General features: G+C 42.0%; 1 protein-coding gene across 1 annotated transcript in view; it reads right to left on the reverse strand.

Moving 5' to 3' along the window:
- Nucleotides 1–22,288, reverse strand: part of LOC115105119 (ribonuclease 3-like) — a 149,515-nt gene that overhangs the window by 1,754 nt on the left and 125,473 nt on the right.

The raw sequence follows: 22,288 nt of genomic DNA on the forward strand, positions 1-22,288 counted from the left end.
CACTTCAAGCTCAATAAAGTGCAGCTAGAGCAATTTGAAAGAAAACAAACATTATTTGAATCCAGGTCTAATCTTTGGTCACTCCACCATATGTCGACTACAGAGAGTAAGTCAAGCTGGATAAATCTGCTAAATGACAACTGTGAATGCAAAACGTACAGCAAAAGACCCCAATGTCTCCAACAGAGATGAGGCCAAAATCTAGTTGGCAAACATATTCACTCAAAGAAACAGTGAGGAATACACTGTAGTGCGATTGGCCATAGATGACTAAGCAACACATGATGAGCCTCAGAGAGAAACTAAAACTACATGCAGTTAAAATATGGAAATCACTGGCGGCATTTCAGTCTGGAGAGGACTTATAAGAGATGAGAATTACACCACTTGAGAGAGAGGAAAATGCTTCTTTGGTCATTTGCATTGTTTAACATGCAGTAGCATAAAGTGTGTGGAGGCAACCGAAATTGAGGTTCCTAAAGAATATTACAATGTTTTTCATTTATTTCAAAGCTCCCGTCTGGTAGCTGAAGAGACAGAAAAGACAACAGGGTACCTGTGTTGGAAAGGGGATATCTAGTCAGTTGCACAACTGAATGCATTCAACCGAAATAGGTCTTCCATTTAACATTTGAGGATTTGCATTGAGTGAAAACACATTGAGAATTCTCCGCAGTCCAGCGTTGTGTAGAGAAAATCACCTTTGAGGCGGCGTGCTCATGCATACTGATCACCTAGGCGTTAGCACACTTAGCTTGACTCAAGTCTTTTGTTTATCGACAATGCAGTAATTCCTTTCAAGGACAGGGTTGGGCTTGCGGTTTGGAGAGAGAGAGGGGACTGGGTTTGGGACCCTGTCAACATCCAGGCTTGTTGTGCCACATAATGACTGCCACGCTGGAATGTAGCAAGCAACACTTGTCTCATTTACAGGATGCCACAGAATACACAAGCACAAACATACATGAGCGCGCGCACACACACACACTGATTACAGAACCGCATGCTTATTGGTTTTATGGGCATCCTACACATTTAAAGCCCAATTCACTAACAAAGTAACATATTTAAACCCCCATTCACTAACAAATGAACACATTTAGAGTAGCCTATATCAAATCGAATAGAAGTCGATTGTTATGGCAGCAACACAACAACAACATAGCAGCAGCACAACATGGTAGCAGCACAAAACATGATAAAAACATTATTGGGCACAGACAACAGCACAAAGGGCAAGAAGGTAGATACAACAAAACATCACGCAAAGCAGCCATAAACGTCAGTAAGAGTGTCCATGATTGAGTCTTTGAATGAAGAGAATGAGATAAAACTGTCCAGTTTGAGTGTTTGTTGCAGCTCGTTCCAGTCGCTAGCTGCAGTAAACTGAAAAGACGAGCGACCAAGGGATGTGTGCGCTTTGGGGACCTTCAACAGAATGTGTGTTGTATGTGGAGGATGAGGGGTGAAGTAGATATCTCAGAGGGGGGCATAAGAGGGTTTTATAAATAAGCATCAACCAATGCATCTCGCGACAGGTATACAGAGATGACCAGTTCAGTTACAGTGTATAGAGTGCAGTGATGTGTCCTATAAGGAGCATTGGTGGCAAATCTGATGGCTGAATGGTAAAAAACATCTAGCAGCTCGGGCGCACCCTTACCTGCCGATCTATACATTTCATCTCCGTAATTTAGCATGGGTAGGACGGTCATCTGAATCAGGGTTAGTTTGGCAGCTGGGGTGAAAGAGGAGCGATTACAATAGAAGAAACCAAATCTAGATTTAACTTTAGCCTGCAGCTTTGATGTGTGCAGAGAGACGGACAGTGTACCTTCTATAGCCATACTCCGAGAAGTACTTGTTTGAGGTGACTACCTCAAGCTCTAAACCCTCAGAGGGAGTAATCACGCCAGTGGGGAGAAGAGCATTCTTACCAAACCACATGACCTTTGTTTTGGAGGTGTTCAGAACAAGGTTAAGGGCAGAGAAATCTTGTTGGACACTAAGAAAGCTTTGTTGTAGAGCGTTTAATACAACATCTGGGGAGGGGCCAGCTGAGTTTAAGACTATATTATCTGTATATAAATGGATGAGGGAGATTCCTATTGCTTGAGCTATGTTGTTGATGTAAATTGAGAAGAGCATGCGGCCTAGGATCGAGCCATGGGGTACTCCCTTGGTGACAGGCAGTGGCTGAGACGGCAGATGTTCTAACTTTATACCCTGCACTCAGAGAGGTAGTTCGCAAACCAGGCCAAAGACCCCTAGGAGACACCAATACTCCTTTTAAATGTTTAATTTATCCAGGTAGGCAAGTTGAGAACAAGCTCTCATTTACAACTGCAACCTGGCCAAGATAAAGCAAAGCAGTTCGACACATATAACACAGAGTTACACATGAAGTAAAACAAACATACAGTCAATAATATAGTAGAAAATAAGTCTATATACAATGTGAGCAAATGAGGTGAGATAAGGGAGGTAAAGGCAATAAATAGTCCATGGTGGCAAAGTAAATACAATATAGCAATTAAAACACCGGAATGGTAGATTTGACAGTAGTTTGAAAGTAGAAATAGAATTTGAAAGTAGAAATACTGGGGCGCAAAGGAGCAAAATAAATAAACAACAGTAGGGGAAGAGGTAGTTCTTTGGGCTATTTATAGATGGGCTATGTACAGGTGCAGTGATCTGTGAGCTGCTCTGACAGCTGGTGCTTAAAGCTAGTGAGGGAGATAAGTGTTTCCAGTTTCAGAGATTTTTGTAGTTCGTTCCAGTCTTTGGCAGCAGAGAACTGGAAGGAGAGGAATTGCCAAAGGAGGAATTGGCTTTGGGGGTGACAAGTGAGATATACCTGCTGGAACACGTGCTAAAGGTGGGTGCAGCTATGGTGAACAGCGAGCAGAGATAAGGTGGTACTTTACCAAGCAGGGTCTTGTAGATGACCTGGAGCCAGTGGGTTTGGCGACGAGTATGAAGCGATGGCCAGCCAACGAGAGCGTACAGGTCGCAGTGGTGGGTAGTATATGGGGCTTTGGTGACAAAACGGATGGCACTGTGATAAACTGCATCCAATTTGTTGAGAGGGTGTTGGAGGCTATTTTGTAAATGACATCGCCAAAGTCGAGGATCGGTAAGATGGTCAGTTTTACGAGGGTATGTTTGGCAGCATGAGTGAAAGGTGCTTTGTTGCGAAATAGGAAGCTAATTCTAGATTTAACTTTGGATTGGAGATGTTTTATGTGAGTCTGGAAGGAGAGTTTACAGTCTAACCAGACACCTAGGTATTTGTAGTTGTCCACATATTCTAAGTCAGAACCGTCCATAGTAGTGATGCTGGATGGGCGGGCAGGTGCAGGCAGCTATCGGTTGAAGAGCATGCATTTAGTTTTACTAGTATTTAAGAGCAGTTGCAGGCCACGGAAGGAGAGTTGTATGGCATTGAAGCTCGTCTGGAGGATTGTTAACACGATGTCCAAAGAAGAGCCAGAAGTACACAGAATGGTGTCGTCTGCGTAGAGGTGGATCAGAGACTCACCAGCAGCAAGAGGGACATCATTGAAATATACAGAGAAGAGAGTCGGCCCAAGAATTTAACCCTGTGGCACCCTCATAGAGACTGCCAGAGGCCCAGACAACTGGACCTCAGATTTGACACACTCAACTCTGTCGGAGAAGTAGTTGGTGAACCAGGTGAGGCAATCATTTGAGAAACAAAGGCTTTTGAGTCTGCCGATGAGGATGTGGTGATTGACAGTCGAAAGCCTTGGCCAGGTCAATGAATACGGCTGCACAGTATTGTTTCTTATCGATGGCGGTTAAGATACCGTTTAGAACCTTGAGCGTGGCTGAGGTGCACCCATGACCAGCTCTGAAACCAGATTGTTTCGCAGAAAGCAAATTCTGCTTGAAAAACCTAGCCTTGGCTTTTCTAACTGCCTGTGTATATTGGTTTCTAACTTCCCTAAAAAGTTGCATTTCACGGGGGCTGTTCGTGGATATGCAGAACTCCACAGAATGTTTTTGTGTTGGTTAACCTGTCTGGGAACGGGGTTCCGCTAGCTATCTTATTTTACATTGGCGTGTTATGTTCAGTAGTTCCAAAACATGCAGTGATTTTGCAGAGAGCCACATCAATTTACAGAAATACTAATTATAAATGTTGATGAAAATACATATGTTAAACATGGAAATATAGATAAACTTCTCCTTAATGCAAACACTGTGTCAGATTTGAAAAAATCTTCACGGAAAAAACAATCTGAGTACGGCGTTCAGAGCCCAAAACAGCCAAAAGAAATATCCGCCATTTTGCGCAGTCAACATTAGTCAGAAATAGCATTATAAATATTCACTTACCTTTGATGATGTTCATCAGAATGCACTCCCAGGAATCCCAGTTCGACAATAAATGTTTGATTTGTTCCATAAAGTCCATAATTTATGTCCAAATAGCTTCTTTTGTTAGGGCGTTTGGTAACCAAATCCAAACGCGCTTTTCGTCCAGCCGAACGTCGGACGAAAAGTTCAAAAAGTTATATTACAGGTCATAGAAACTTGTCAAACTAAGTATAGAATCAATCTTTAGGATGTTTTTATCATAAATGTTCAATAATGTTCCAACCGGAGAATTCCATTGTCTGTAGAAAAGCAATGGAACGAGAGCTAACTCTCACGTGAAATGCGTGACTGAGATCGAGGCTGCTGCCAGACCTCTGACACAATCCCCTCTCATCTGGCCCCCCTTCACAGTAGAAGCCTGAAACAACGTTCTAAAGACGGTTGAAGCCTTAGCAAGTGCAAAATGACCCATATCCCACTGTGTATTCGATAGGGACTGAGTTCAAAAACTACAAACCTCAGATTTCCCAATTCCTGTTTGGATTTTGTCTCTGGTTTTTGCCTGCCATATGAGTTATGTTATACTCACAGTTCTGTTATACTCATTCAAACAGTTCTAGAAACTTCAGAGTGTTTTCTATCCAATACTTCTAATAATATGCATATATTAGCATCTGGGACTGAGTAGGAGGCAGTTTACTCTGGGTACGCTATTCATCCAAAAGTGAAAATGCTGCCCCTATCCCAAAGAAGTTAAGGGCAGTCAGGTCTGGAGAGAATCAAGGGCTATATCTGTTCCTGGTCCTAAATTTCTTGAATGGGGCATGCTTATTTAAGATGGTGAGGAAGGCATTTACATTTTTTTTTACCAGGAATCCTCTACTGACGGGATGAGGTTGATATCCTTCCAGGATACCTGGGCCAGGTCGATTAGAAAGGCCTGCTCGCTGAAATCTTTCAGGGAGCGTTTGATAGTGATGAGTGGAGGTCGTTTGACCACTGACCCATTACGGATGTTATTGTTGGTCTTCCTAAGCCAGGATTCAGACATGGCTAAGGCATTCGGGTTGGCAGAGTGTGCTAAAGCAGTGAATAAAACAAACTTAGGAAGGAGGCTTCTAATGTTAACATGCATGAAACTAAGGCTTTTACGGTTACAGGAGTCATCAAAAGAGAGCGCCTGGGGAATAGGAGTGGAGCTAGGCACTGCAGGACCTGGATTCACCTCTACATCACCAGAGGAACAGATGAGGAGTAGGATAAGGGTAAGGCTAAAAGCCATGAGAATTGGACGTCTGGAACAGAGAGTAAAAGGAGCAGGTTTCTGGGGGCGATAAAATAGATTCAAGGTATAGTGTACAGACAAAGGTATGGTAGGATGTGAATAGAGTGGAGGTAAACCTAGGCATTGAGTGATGATGGAGATATTGCATTTTACATTTACATTTAAGTCATTTAGCAGACGCTCTTATCCAGAGCGACTTACAAATTGGTGCATATTGCCTCTAGAAACATCATTGAAACCAGGTGATGTCATCGCATGTGTGGGTGGTAGAACTGAAGGGTTGGATAAGGTATAATGAGCAGGGCTAGAGGCTCTACAGTAGAATAAGCCAATAAACACTAACCAGAACAGCAATGGACAAGGCATATTGACATTAAGGAGAGGCATGCTTAGCCGAGTGATCATAAAGGTCCAGTGAGTAGTGAGGTTGGTTGGGGTCACAGCGATTCAGACAGCTAGTCGAGCCATGGGTAGCAAGCTAGCAGAAGATGGAGGTCTGTTTTTAGCCACCTCGTGCAGTTCCGTCGGTAGATTAGTGGGTTCCGTGTGGTAGAGGGGACTAATCCAAATGTCAAAATAGTTACAGTTATAGTGTCCCAAGAAGATTGTTCGATAGACCTGTTCAGATAGCAGCTGATATGCTCAAGACAGCTAACGATTAGCGGGCCGCAGTTTGCAGATGGGCGTTCAGGTTACTTCGCGAAGGAGGGGCCAGTTGAATAACTCCCTCGGGCAGATAACGTCGGAATTCCAGTCGTGAAGGCCCGTTGGGGCTCCGCATCAGCAGTAAAACGGGTCCGGATAGGTGATTGTAGCCCAGGAGTGGCTGATGGAACTCTTCAGCTGGCTAGCTCCGGGATAATTGGTGTTTGCTCCGGAATCGACGTTAGCCAATAATCACTCGGATAGCAGCTAGTTCGCTGCAAGATCCAGGTGTAAATGTCCAGCGCTTGTGGTAGAAATCAGGGGATATGGAGAGAAAATAGGTCCGGTATGCTCTGGCCTGAGTCGCGTTGTACAAAACTGGCGATAGCTGATGACCGCTAGCCGTGGTTAGCTGAATACTAACATTAGCTAGTGAGCTGGCTAGCTTCTGTTGTGGATTTCGGATACGAGGTGAATAATACTTTTGAAAAAAAAAAAAAAAAAAAAAAGATCCGCACCACATTTGGTGAGGCGGGTTGCAGGAGAGTGTTTCGAAGTTGAGTTTCTAGAAAAAATATACAAAAAGATATGCAAAGAAAAAGACAAAAATACATACACATGGGACAAGACGAGGACAAAGGATGTCTGACTGCAACGCCATCTTGGAAACGCTGAAGAAGATATAAATAGAATATAAACACAATAGAAGCATTGTTTCTTGTACTATTGTCTCGTGTCTTTAGATGACTGTTTCACTTTGATGTCCTTTTTCTTCTGTCCTTATTTTGTCTTTCTTTTCATCTGTTAACTAGATATTCTTTGTTAGCTATCTAGCTTCTTCCAGGAGAGTCCCTAGCAACTGCTTAGCAACTGGTAAACAATTCAGCTAGCTAAGATAACTCCAATTTTATGAAAAATAGATACTTTTTCAAAAGCCTATCTTCTTTGTTTGTTGCTTGTTTGGTTTCCAATTCAGTCGTGCAGTTTTCTTTAGCTTTTTTCCCAATGTATTTCACCCTAAAAACCATGTACATTTCAATATTTGTAGGAGCTAATTTTTTCAGCAGCTGCTGCTCAATCAAAAAGAAATCCCCATTGCAATAATTTGCATAAAGCCCATCATAAGCCTCGCTTACAGCATCCCCCCCATCTTCTCTGTCCCTCCCAACACATACATTGACCCTGCCCCGTTTATTATCTTTGCATAGTCACTTTACAAATTAACTCGACTAACCTGTACCCCCGCACATACCGGTACCCTCTGTATATAACCTCGTTATAGCCGGTCTACAAGAATGGAATGGTCTACCGTATCAAAAGCCTTGGCCAAGTCAATAAAAATAGCAGCACAACATTGCTTAGAATCAAGGGCAATGGTGACATCATTGAGGAACTGTAAGGTTGCAGTGACACACCCATAACCTGAGCGGAAACCAGACTGCATACCAGAGAGAATAGTATAGACATCAAGAAAGCCAGTCAGTTGATTATTGACAAGTTTTTCCAACACTTTTGATAAACAGGACAAAATAGAAATTGGCCCATAACAGTTTGGGCTTGATCTCCCCTTTAAATAAAGGGCACACCGTGGCTGCCTTCCAAGCAATGGGAACCACCCCAGAGAGGAGAGACAGGTTAAAATGGTCAGAGACAAGCTTGGCGATGATAGGGGCAGCAACCTTAAAGAAGAAAGGGTCTATACCATCTGACCCAGACGTTTTTTGGGGGTCAAGTTTAAGGAGCTCCTTTAACCCCTCAGACTCAGTGACTGCCTGCAGGGAGAAACTTTGTAGCGGGACAGGGGAAAAAGAGGGAGGAGCATCGGGGCTAGTTGCATTAGAAGGGTTGGGAGATGAGGAAATGTTGGACGGGCAAGGGGGCAGGGCTGAGTCAAATAGGAATCCTGACTTAATGAAGTGGTGATAAAGAGCTCAGCCATGTTCTTCTTGTCAGTAACAATCACATCATCAACATTAAGGGATATGGGCAGCTGTGAGGAGGAGGGTTTATTCTCTAGGTCTTTAACCGTTTTCCAGAACTTCTTGGGGTTAGACCCATAGAGATCTCTTTAAACTGGCTCTTTAAAGTAACTAACTTTTGCCTTCCGGAGAGTCTGAGTGCACTTATTTCTCATTTGCCTGAACGAGAGCCAGTCAGCGTGAGTATGAGCGTGCCGAGGTCTTTCGCCAAATGCAATTCTTGAGGTGGAGTAACTCTGCAAGATCACGGTCGAACCAGTGGCTGAACCTGTTTTTAATTCAAATTTTCTTTATGGGGCGTGTTCCACTGAAAATATAAAAAAAGAAGGTCCAAGTGTCTTCAACAGAGGGGTCATGAAGGAAGGTTTGCTCATTTAAGTTTTTTTAGCAAGCGTCTATGATAAATCAGGACAGGTCGTTTCACTGAGCAGCCATTACGAACACAGGTTGTAAAACAGTGATCACCAAAGTCATTACAGAAAACACCAGACTGATCCCAATCAGGATTATATGTGAGGATAACGTCGAGGAGAGTAGCCTTTTCTGGGTGTTTGGAGTCATACCTTGGGGATTGATAATAATCTGAGAAAGATTTAGGAAGTCCCATTGCTTTAGGACTTGGTCAGGTGGTTTAAGCTTGTCCCTGTTTAGGTCACCTCGCAGCACAAATACAGAGTTAGTGTAAAGTGCCAGGAGAGAGCTTATGGCAGGGGGGGACAGGCCGGTGCTATTGGAGGACGATAACACCCAGCAACAGTCAACAAAGAGTCATTAGAAATGTTAATGCTTAAAACCAGCAAATCAAATTGTTTGGGGACAGACTTGGTGAAAACAACAGAGTTCTGAAGGTGATCCTTGGTAAAGATTGTCACTCCCCCACCTTTGGAAGATCTGTCTTGTCGAAAAAGGTTATAACCAGAAAGGTTAACATTAGTATTCAAAACACACTTCCTTAACCACCTCTCAGTAATGAACAACACATCTGGCTTGGAGCTGTGAACCCACTTTCAACTGACCCATTTTAGGTAATAAGCTTCTTGTGTTAACGTGCAGAAAACCCAGGGTTTTATGAGAGCAGAAATCAGTGAAGCAGATATCAGAGCACAAGTCAGAATTGGGGTGTATATGCACAATTCCAGATATCATCAACAGTGATATAATCAAGACACGGCATAGGACAGGGAGAGCTCTGCAGTGCTGATTTACGACATTTGAATGTGCATTAGATGGCAACAAGATCATATTGTACAGCAATTTCATCAGGTAACATGAATACAAAGCCGGTGAGAGGTGGTTAGAGTGGGAGGCCAAAATGGGAGGATGGGAGGCCAAAAGTCTGAGTAACCAAAAGAGAGTCCCAAGTGTGGGAACAAACATTGTGTGTGTACCCACCCGTGGGACAGACTCTCACACACACACACATACCACACTACACACACACACAGGAGGGACTGGTGCACTTCACAAAATAGATGGCGTCATGAGGCAGGAAAATTATGTGGATATATTGAAGCAACAGCTCAAGACATCAGTCAGGAAGTTAAAGTTTGGAAGACCCGCAAATGGGTCTTCCAAATGGACAATGACCCCAAGCATACTTCCAAAGTTGTGTCAAAATTACTTAAGGACAACAAACTCAAGGTATTGAAGTGGCCATCACAATGCCCTTGTGGGCAGACCTGAAAAAGCATGTGCAAGCAAGGAGGCCTACAAACCTGACTCTTCAGTTACACCAGCTCTGTCAGGAGGAATGGGCCAAAATTCACCCAACTTATTGTGGGACACTTGTGGAAGGCTACCCGAAACGTTTAACCCAAGTTAAATAATTTAAAGGAAATGCTACCAAATACTAATTGAGTGTATGTAAACTTCTGACCCACTGGGAATGTGATGAAAGAAATAAAAGCTGAAATAAATCACTCTCTACTATTATTCTGACATTTCACATTCCTAAAATTAAGTGGTGATCCTAACTGACCTAAGACAGGGCATTTGTACTAGGATTACATGTCAGGACTGAGTTTAAATGTATTTGGCTAAGGTGTATGTAAACTTCCGACTTCAACTGTACATACGGCAACAGTCTCTAAGGTGCAGGGTAGAGTACCGGGTGGTAGCCGGCTAGAACAGTGACCAAGGCAGGGGTTCCCAAACTTTTTTGGCCCATTACCCTATTCTGTTAACTGAAAATTCTCACAACCCCACCCATGTGAAAACATTTGTCAATAAAAAATAAATAAAATAAATATTATTTCTGATTTGTCTTAACTCACCATCAAATGTGGGGCAGTCAATTGCAAATGAGTCTGACATGTCTCTTATCTCACCACCACTAATGAGATGGGTGTGCTTGATGCATGTCGCGTCCTAGCTTCTCAAAGTCAGGGGGGCGTGGTCGACAGCGCGCACCTCATATCTGCCGTCACATCCAACCTGGATCGATATCTGGTTTTAATGCATACCAGAGCACTGAATCCAGCTTCACACATATCAGCCTACCATGAAGGGTAGCCTACCATGAATGGTGCTTTTAAGACAACTGGGAACTTGGAAAAATATGAGGTAAAATCATGACGTTGGTGATCTTTAGGTTGGAAGGTCAGAGGCAGAGCACTAGAAAGAGGCCCGAGGTGGAATTCCTAGTTTGATTCTTGCCGAGTTCCCAGTTGTCTTGAACGCACTGAAGACGGAGTTCAGAGTTCCGGTTTGTTTTGAACTCGGCATCAATGCTCAGAGGGAGACGGCAGGGTATTATTCCCTTCGAGTCCTTTTGGCCTGTCCGCCATCACGTGATAGATGGCGCCCCATCTGAGCAAAAGCCCACCATTCGATCCCATATGGAATCTGTTTTTCGTCAATATAGCCAGGCAGCACACTGAACATCCCATATGCCGTTTCATGCTCAGAAATCGTGAGACAGAACAATGTCTTTGTGAATAGCATCCCTCGACATGTATAGCGAACAAAAGTCAATGAATGGGCATCTTGGCCCTCACAGTTAACGTCCATTTGGAGGGCATAAGCTAGGGAGTTTGAGTCATTCAGTCAGTTTCCTCTTGACTGCTGGCAATAGCATAAATTATGTGTTTAACATTGTTAACTGATGTGAGTTTCTGTGCCTCCCCACAAATTGTTCTCACAATATCAATTGCTTTCAGTAATATCAAAGTCTCTGCAGTAGTGTGTGGTTTCATAGCGTAGCAGGTCTAGCCATTCACCGTGGGAATGATTCAAGTGCAACGGTCAAGTACAGCCTTTCCATAATCTAAGGGCCCTCCATGGTTTAATTTGATCTTTTAGATTTGAATAATTTTCATTTAGATGTTTAAGGTTAAACACATTAATGATTTTGAGATAAAGAAAATATTATAGTACATCTTTTGTTGTATATATGTATAATAGATTTATGTTATACGGGAAATTCTTCCACGACCCCATTATCATATCACCCCTAGTTTGGGAACCGCTGAACTAAGGTTAGTGGTGACTGTTTAACAGTATAATGGCCTGGAGATAGAAGCTGTATCTCAGTCTCTAAGTCCCAGCCTTGATGCGCCTGTACTGTCTACGTCTTCTAGATGGTAGAGGGGTGAACAGGCCGTGACTCGGGTTGCTGAGGTCCTTAATGATCTTCTTGGTTCTTCCTGTGACACCGGGTGTTGTAGATGTCCTGGAGGGCAGGCAGTGTGCCGAGAGTAATGCGTTGGGCTGACCACACCACCCTTGAGAGCACTGCGGTGATACAGCCAGACAGAATGCTCTCAATGGTGTATCTGTAGAGGTTTGTGAGGGTCTTAGAGGCCATGTCAAATTTCTTTAGCCTCCCGAGGTTGAAAAGGCGCTGTTGCACCTTCACCACGCTGTCGGTGTGGATGAACCATTTCAGGTTATCAGTGATGTGCACACCGAGGAACTTAAAGCTTTTGACCCTCTCTACCTCGGCCCCATCAACGTGGATGGGGGAATGCTCTCTCCAGCACTAAGCTTCGGCTTTATTACGAGCAGACTGAATACATATCACCTATAGGCCAACCACAACACTAACACTGCATCTATCTTTGTCTAGACCCTACCTCCCTGTCTTGCCAAGGGGAGCAAATAAATAAACACACACAGAAGCAGTACATTCAGATCCTCCATACACCCATCCATCCTTCATACTGTATTGTACTTGTTGTGCATTCACAGAAGCCTTTACCAAGAGATTAAGGGTTTAGTGACAGCTGAGGAGAGAGAATCTAGTCCCCTCCCTGCTCGCTACCAGCCAAAGCCTACTTAGTAATGCACTATATATGGAATAGGAAGCCATCTGGGACACATCCAGAGACTATTTCCTGTAGTATTCAGGAGAAGAAACAGCATTGTTTAGGAAACATGCAGCTGCAGGGGGGACAGCGTATGAAGTGAAGTGGTGGTGATAAAGAAAAGAGATTGAAAGACCACGAGAGAGAGAAAAAGAGCAAGAGTAAGAGCATAAAGGAGAGAGGAATAGATTGAGAGCATGAGAGAGAGAGAGAACGAGAGAGAGAGAAAGACGGAGACAGAGAAAGCGTGTGATATCAGATGAGCGAAAGAGATGAACAAAACTATCTCCGGCTGCTCCAAAAAAAGGACGAGCGATGTGTTGACGAATGGTTAACTCGTCTCCCCATGTATATTTCATGTTCTCCGACCTTTCAGGGCTGGGCTGCTGGGCGCTGGGCTGCCTCTCTCTCTCTACTCTCCTTCCCCCTCTTCCTCCTACCTAGCAGTCTCAGCCTTAGCTCTGTTTGCACCCCCTCCTCTAGTTCAGGCCTTGGTTAACATTTAATTCTGCCTCGACAGATACAGGCAGGAGATTGTCAAAATGAGAGGCCATCAATTAATAAAATGAGAATCCCTGGAGCCACCAGCGGATCTCTACAGCGTAACGAACACCAAATATTGGGCCCATTTCTCTTTAATGAGCTGTCTGAGCGAGGGCTGAGCACAGCTCTGTCTCTCTTACCTCTTTACTTCTCTTCTGCTGCAGTTAAGCTGCCTGTCAGGGAGGGAATCGGCGGGGGGGTCGTACGGTTGTACGGTTTGAACAAAAACTTAAATTTCACTCTAAAGCGGCCCGATACCAAAGAAGGCCTTAAATAAAACATGGAAATAAATCCTGACAGGCAGAATCATACAGCAACGTAGGAAGCCATTGGACAGTCAGACATACTGTAGGTAGTTACTGTAAGATATTGTTAGTTTAAGGGGAGAAAATGTGTGCATGCCCTGAGGTTGGTCGAGCAGTTGCTGAGTCACATTATTGCGATCCCGTGACTGTGTGGGTTTGAATCCTGGCCCCACTGGTTAACACTACATTCTCTTTAATTATCTGTCTCCTAGCTCATTTCTGTCCATCCCTTTCAATAAAAATGTTAAACTACAAAACGCTGCGTTTTTTAATTCAATAAAAAAAGAATTTTGGGGTAAGAACTAAGCACCTTACTGTAATAGTTTTCAATTCAAAAGGTCAAAAATAAACAAATATATATTTTGCAATAATAAACTAATATTTTGCTAGGATTGTCTGGGAGTGGTCTGAGTGGGGAGGAGGAGGGATACAGTAAGTGAGGGATATGTAATCTGAGGGATGAGGGATATGTAATCTGAAGCTGTTATTGGCAGAGAGGTATGGAATTCTGTCATTGGTCTATATTATATCACCTGGTGATATCATATAAAACATGCTGATAAGAAGGAGCTGTGTAGATTGTTTTTTCAACCAGCAACTAGGGCTGGCCGATATAATTGAATACCGCTATACCGTTATGACTCAACATACCAGTGCCTAAAGAAAGTATTTACACTCTTTGGCTTCTTCCAAATGTTGTTGTGTTACAGTCTGAATTTAAAATTGATTAAATGTTTTGTCATTGGCCTGCACATAATGTCAAAGTGGAATTATTATTTTTTACAAATGAATTAAAAACGAAAAGTTGAAATGTCTTGGGTCAATAAGTATTCAACCCCTTTGTTATGGCAAGCCTAAATAAGTACATTTTCTTAAGTCACATAATAAGATACGCTTTGTGTGCAATAATAGTGTTTAACAATTTTTTTATGACTATGTACCCCACAAATACAATTAACTGTACAGTCCTTTAGTTTCAAACACAGATTCAACCACAAAGACCGGGGAGGTTTTCCAATGCTTCGCAAAGAAGGGCACCTGAGTATCCCTTTGAGCGTGGTGAAGTTATTAATTACACGTCGAATGGTGTATCAATACACCTGGTCACTACAAAGATACAGGAGTCCTTCTTAACTGAGTTGCCATAGAGGAAGGAAACTGCTTAGGCATTTCACCATGAGGCCAAAGTTGACTTTAAAACAGTTAAGAGTTGGATGGAACAACAACATTGTAGTTACTCCACAATACTAACCTTATTGACAGAGTGGAAAAAAAGGAGTCTGGTACAAAATACAAATATCCAAAAACATGCATCCTGACCAAAATAATACTGGGAAAAAATGTGACAAAGCAATACAAAGTGTTATATTTGGGAAAATACAATACAACACAGTACTGAGTACCACTCGCCATATTTTATATTTCATACATCATGTTATGGGTATGCTTGTAATCGTTGAGGACTGGGGAGTTTGTCTAGGATAATGAATGGAGCTTAGCACAGGCAAAATCCTAGAGGAAAACCTGGTTCAGTCTGCTTTCCACCAGACACTGGGTGATGAATTCCTGTTTCAGCAGGACAATAACCTAAAACACAAGGCCAAATCTACACTGGAGTTACTTACCAAGAAGACAGTGAATGTTCCTGGAGTGGCAGAGCTACAGTTTTGATTCAAATCTACCTAAACATTTATGGTAACCCCTGAAAAAGGATGGCTAACAATCGTTAACAAAACATTTGACAGAGCTTGAAGAATTTTGAAAGAAAAAAATGATTGGCAAATATTGCACAATCCTGGTGTGGAATGCTCTTAGAGACTTACCCAGAAAGACTCACATCAACAATCGCTGCTATAAGGTGCTTCTACTAAGTATTGACTCAGGGGTATGTATTCTTATGTAAATTAGATATTTCTCCATATCATTTTCAATACATTTGCACACATTTCTAATAACATGTTTTCACTTTGTCATTATGGAGTACCCTGTGTAGATGGGTGAGAAAATACATTTAATCCATTATGAATTCAGGCTATATCAATGTGGAATAAATCAAGGGGTATGATGAACACTTTGAAGGCACTGTAGATTTGTACAATATCGTTTATAATAATATTTTGATAAATTGCTAAATAAATGAAAAATTGTACAAATTGGACTACTTTATCTGTTTTGTCGAGCATTAAACCAACAGAACAAAGAATGCCAATTTAAAATCACATAGAATTCATTTGTTGCACTTCTATTGTCATACACTTTTTAAACTTTTGTTATTCAGAAACATACCGTCACAAATAAGAAACATATTGTGATGTGACAGCCCTCCTGGCCACTATCAGGAAATAACACCTATCCAACGTCTTCGCACCTTTCCAATGTTACAGTTTTATCAGCTGCTGTACAATATGATACAAAACCCAGGAAAAACTGGATTTCGACTGCACTGGGCCATTAAACACATTCCATGTCTCAGTCATACTGTAGTGAGAGCCTCACTCTCTCTCTCAGCAAGTAGCTAGCTTTATTGGGAAAGGGGGGGAAAAACAGTCCAACGCAGCCCCAGGTTACAACCAAAATGGCACCCTTCTATTCCCTAGCGTCTTCAGAAAGTATGTAGACTTTCCCCCCATTTTGTTGTTACAAAAAGTGGGATTCAAATGGATTTAATTGTAATTTGTTAAGAATCTACACAAAATACTTTAAAAGTCAAAGTGGAAGAAAAAATATCTTGATTAGATAAGTATTCAACCCCGTGAGTTCACCTTTGGCAGCAATTACAGTTGTGAGTCTCTATGAGCTTTGCACACCTGGATTGTACAGCACTGGCATATTATTCTTTCAAACATTCTTTAAGCTCGATCAAGTTATTGATCATTGCTAGACAGCCAATCTTTCCATAGATTATCAAGCCAATTTAAGTCAAAACTGTAACTAGGCCACTCAGGAACATTCAATATCCTCTTGGTAAGTAACTCCAGTGTATATTTGGCAATGTGTTTTAGGATATTGTCCTGCTGAAACGTGATTGTGTCTCCCAGTGTCTGATGGAAAGCAGACCAGGTTTTGCTCTAGGATTTTCCTTGTGCTTAGTTCTATTCCGTTACTTTTTAAATAAAATAACTCCCTAGTAATTGCAGATGACAAGCATACCTATAACATGATGTAGCCACCACGCTTGAAAATATGATGAGTGGTACTCAGTGATGTGTTGGATTTTCCCCAAACATAACGCTTTGCAATCAAAACAGAACGTTATTTCTTTTCCACATTTTTGCAGTTTTACTTTAGAGCCTTATTGCAAACAGGTGCATGTTTTGGAATATTTTTCATTCAGTACATGCTTCCTTTTCACTCTGTCAATTAGGTTAGTATTGTGGAGTAAGTAAACATTGTTGATCCATCCCGTCTCCTATCACAGCCATTAAATTCTGAAACCGTTTTAAAGTCACCACTGGCCTCATGGTGAAATCCTTGAGTGGTTTCCTTCCTTATCTTTGTAGTGACTGGGTTTATTGATACATCATCGAAAGTGTAATTAATAACATCACCAGGCTCAAAGGGATATTTAATGTCTGCTTTTTAATTTCACCCATCCACCAATACGTGCCCTTCTTTGCAAGGCATAGGAAAACCTCCCTGGTCTTAGTGGTTGAATCTGTGTTTGAAATTCACTGCTCGACTGAGGGACCTTACAGACAATCGTGTGAGGTACTGAGACGAGGTAGTCATTAAAAAATCATTTAAAACCCTATTATTGCACACAGAGTGAGTCCATGCAACTTTATGGGCTCCCGAGTGGCACAGCAGTCTAAGGCACCACATCTCAGTGCTAGAGGCGTCACTAGAGACACCCTGGTACGAATCCAGGCTGTATCATGTATTTTGGGCGGCAGGTACCCTAGTGGTTAGAGCGTTGGACTAGTAAACGTAAGGTTGCTAGATCGAATCCCTAACTTGACATGGTAAAACTATTTTTTCCCCTGAACAAGGCAGTTAAACCCAATGTTCCTAGGCCGTCATTGTAAATAAGAATTTGTTCTCAACTGACTTGCCTCGTTAAATAAAGGTTAAATTAAAAAAATCACAACCGGCCATGATTGGGAGTCCCATTGGGCAGCACACAATTGGCCCAGCGTCGTCTGGGTTTGGCCGGTGTAGGCCGTCATTGTAAATAAGAATAAGTTAAGTGACTTGCCTAGTTAAATAAAGGTTAAATGTAAAAAACAAAATGTGACTTGTTAAACACATTTTTACTCCTGAACTTATTTAGGCTTGCCTTAACAAAGGGGTTGAATAGTTATTGACTCAAGACATTTTACACATTTTAATTAACATGTACAAATAAATACAAAACATAATTCCACTTTGACATTACGGGATATTGTGTGTAGGCTAGCATCAAAACATTTACATTTAATCCATTTTAAATTAAGGCTGTGACAACAAAATGCAGGAAAAGTCAAAGGGAGTGAATACTTTCTGAAGGCACTGAACGGCATAGGGTGCCATTTGGGATGCAGACCTGGACAGTTTGTAATGTCTGATGAAGGGAGAGGAAGAGGCTTTGCAGGGAGAGATGATTTTAAATGAACTGACCTTTTCAGGAGGTATCGCTAAACTAGTCACATGAAACGGCAATTTATGAGGAGGGAAATGTTCATTTACTAGTAATGAGCATCTATCAATCACTATGACAGGGGCATTACACAGGGGAGAGAGAATAGAGGGAATTAAGAATTGGAGGAGGGGGGATTGAGAGAGGGAGAGAGAGCATGTCTTCTCTACGCCTCCAGATAAGGAGGGAAGGTGGGGCTGTTAAAAAAACAAACACCCTAAGACACTAATGTTTCATAAAAGCGAGGGTTTGAATGCCCAAATAGTATCAATCACAGGCCGCTAGGGGACTCATTTGCAGGCCGAAACCAAATAAAATCTTTGACCTTAGTGACCTTCGCAACTTCGCCTGCTTCCTCCGTACTCCAGCAAGGCTGACTTCACCCAGCTACACGCTAATTAGGTCAGGTGAAGAGGAACAAATTATACTGTTGATTAATGTGTTACTGGTCCGCACACACCTAACTCTCAATGTATTCAAACTAATGCATTACACATGCACATAGATGTGCAGAGTTTCGGAGGAGGTGATTGGTGTATGGGGATGATGATGATGGGGATTTCTTTCATAACAGGTTCTGAGAGCCTATAATTGTGTTCTACCTGGCAGTGAATGAGGCAACGCAAATGAGCCCCACACCTCACTTTTGATCTGAAATCACCATCACCCACTAATTAATGTATCATTTTTGCAGATCGAAAGTGTTAGAGCTAGAATTGTATCAATATTTATCTTTAAAAAATTGCTATGACATAGCCAAAGAATATAAAGTACAACTTAGGATTTCACCCCTGCATCATAATCGAATGGTTTAGACCAGTGGTCAAAAAGATCACATCCTTAGTCAAGATCTACAGCTCAGATTATTTTTAAACATATATATATATATATTTTGACATTAACCTAATCAAAACAGTTCTGTAGGAATGAGGTTTGTGCAGAAGGCCTAATTCATTATCACAGCATGTTGGCTATATTCCTGGCCTGCCAAAATTGCTCCTCAGACAATATTATATTTCAAAACTCGAGCTTTGATAACAAAATAGCTCAGTTTGTGTAGCACTTGCGAGGCATAGCTGAGCATAAATAATTTGCAAATAATTATTTGTATTATTTTACTGGACTGATGGTACCTGCATCTGGTGGTCATGACGCATTCAAGACAACCGTTTACTCAAAAATGGAAAAAAAGAAAACGAGGTCAAATCATGACGTCAGTGATCTTCAAGTCGGAAAGTCAGAGCTCTATCTAGAAAGATGCCTGAACTTCTGACTTGGAGTTCCGATTTGGATGACCATTGAAAAAAAATGTCCCAATTTTATCGAAGTTGTCTTGAACGTTACTGAAGTCGGAAGTCAGAGATTTCCGAGTTCCGAAAAAAACGTCTCAGAGGAGGGAGGGAGAAAGCGGCAGAGGATCCGGTCCGCCTCTCACGGTCCCTGCTCTCTCCTTCCTTTCCTCCGGTGAGACTGACCTCCGGACACAGTCTTCCCCCCTCAAGTCGCACCGCATCTGCTTCATGCACAAATTCATGGTTGTTCCTATGACCAGAGAAAGTTAAATATTCTTCGATATTAAAATAGACAACGCTTCTCTTGCGTTGACCATGAAGTGCGTGTAGCAGAAGTGATTGAAGTGCTATTTTCCTGTATTTCTAAAAATGACCACATACAGTGCCGTCGGAAATTATTCAGACCCCTTGCCTTTTTCCACATTTTGATAGGTTTTATTCTAAAATTATTTATTTATTTTGATTTTTTCTTTCACAATCTACACACAATATCCCATAATGACAAAGCAAAAACTAGTTTAGAAATGTTATCTAATTAATAAAATTTTTAAATTAAATTTACATAAGTATTCAGACCTTTTAATCAGTACTTTGTTGAAGCACCTTTGGCAGCGATTACAGCCTCAGGGTTCAATTCTCGGGCCGACTCTTTTCTCTGTATATATCAATGATGTTACTCTTGCTGCGGGCGATTCCCTGATCCACCTCTATGCAGATGACACCATTCTGTATACTTCCGGCCCGTCCTTGGACACTGTGCTATCTAACCTCCAAACGAGCTTCAATGCCATACAACACTCCTTCTGTGGCCTCCAACTGCTCTTAAACGCTAGTAAAACCAAATGCATGCTTTTCAACCGTTCACTGCCTGCACCCGCACGTCCGACTAGCATGGATGGTTCCGACCTAGAATATGTGGACATCTATAAGTACCTAGGTGTCTGGCTAGACTGTAAACTCTCCTTCCAGACTCATAACAAACATCTCCAATCTAAAATCAAATCTAGAGTTGGCTTTCTATTCCGCAACAAAGCCTCCTTCACTCACTCCGCCAAACTTACCCTAGTAAAACTGACTATCCTACCGATCCTCGACTTCGGCGATGTCATCTACAAAATGGTTTCCAATACTCTACTCAACAAACTGGATGCAGTTTATCACAGTGCCATCCGTTTTGTTACTAAAGCACCGTATACCACCCACCACTGCGACCTGTATGCTCTAGTCGGCTGGCCCTCGCTACATATTCGTCGCCAGACCCACTGGCTCCAGGTCATCTACAAGTCCATGCTAGGTAAAGCTCCGCCTTATCTCAGTTCACTGGTCACGATGGCAACACCCACCCGTAGCACGCGCTCCAGCATGTGTATCTCACTGATCATCCCTAAAGCCAACACCTTATTTGGCCGCCTTTCGTTCCAGTTCTCTGCTGCCTGTGACTGGAACGAATTGCAAAAATCGCTGAAGTTGGAGACTTATCTCCCTCACCAACTTCAAACATCTGCTATCTGAGTAGCTAAATGATCGCTGCAGCTGTACATAGTCTATCGGTAAATAGTCTATCGGTATATAGCCCACCCAATTTTACATACCTACCAGCTCTAGGAAGAGTCTTGGTGGTTCCAATTTCTTGGTGGTTCCATTCTTCCATTTAAGAATGATGGAGGCCACCATGTTCTTGGGGACCTTTAATACTGCAGAAATGTTTCCAGATCTGTCCCACGACATAATCCTCTCTCAGAGCTCTACGGACAATTCCTTCGACCTCATGGCTTCGTTTTTGCTAGGACATGCACTGTCAACCGTGGGACCTTACATAGACAGGTGTGTGCCTTTCCAAATCATGTCCAATCAATTGAATTTACCACAGGTGGACTCCAATTTAGTTTTAGAAACATCTCAAGGATGATCAATGGAAACAGGTGCACCTGTGCTCAATTTCGTCTCATAGGAAAGGGACTGAATACTTACGTAAATAAGGTATGCGGAAGACATTTCAGTTGAACAACTTTCCCTATTTGGTTTTTATATTTTTAATACATTTGCAAACATTTTTATCAACCCGTTTTCACTTTGTCAATATGGGGTATTGTGTAGATTGATGTTTTTTTTAATTTAATCCATTTCAGAATAAGTCAAGAGGTCTGAAACAGATTGTTTCAAGGAAAACTACCAAAACTATTTGTGATGGTGAACCTGAACAATCTAAATCAAATATACTGTAAGCCCTGATCCAGTAAAACACAATTGTAAACAGCACATTTGATAAAAAAATTAACTCGGAAATTACATTGGTTATCACTCAACTAATAAAGTGAAATATTGCGCAAGTCATTTTACAATCTTTTGAAAGCTGAAAATCACACGCAGACATGCCAGATCAGGAATAGGCCTACCTCTTGTTTGTCAGTGAGCGAAGAAACGCGTAGTACGCAATTTGTCTAGGCTACTGATATTGCATGGGGTTGATCGGCATGCAAAATGACGCATAGATCAATGACTGTCAACATAATTACATGCTTAGTCCGACACTGAAGGAGAGTTGTCAGACTGCATAGTTGTCACAAAAGATGAGGTATTTTCAGAAGATAGAAAGAAAGCAATTTGAGTAATTGAGTAAAACATTTTAGTGAACCAGCGATTCGTAACATTTGAATGGATTTTCTGACCGAATCATGCTACATTTGGATCGGTTTGGGGTCCCGCAGACCGATGCACTCATATCTTAAACATTTAAACCAGCAACCGATGCATATTGGCGAATTGTTACATAGGGATCTAAATAGTCTGCTTACCAAATGGAACCCTATGCCCTAAGATGCAAGTCACAGCACTACACAGCTCAAGAACCGGGATCATATTAGACACAAGTCTCACACACAGACCAAGGCCTATTCTCATTTTGTCCCTTTTGTTTTAAATACACCAAACAGAGACTTCAACAAGGTCCTCCAAGGCTATTAGCATTACAGAGGG

This window comes from Oncorhynchus nerka, linkage group LG22 (genome assembly GCF_034236695.1).
Source record: "Oncorhynchus nerka isolate Pitt River linkage group LG22, Oner_Uvic_2.0, whole genome shotgun sequence".
Taxonomy (NCBI): Eukaryota; Metazoa; Chordata; class Actinopteri; order Salmoniformes; family Salmonidae; genus Oncorhynchus; species Oncorhynchus nerka.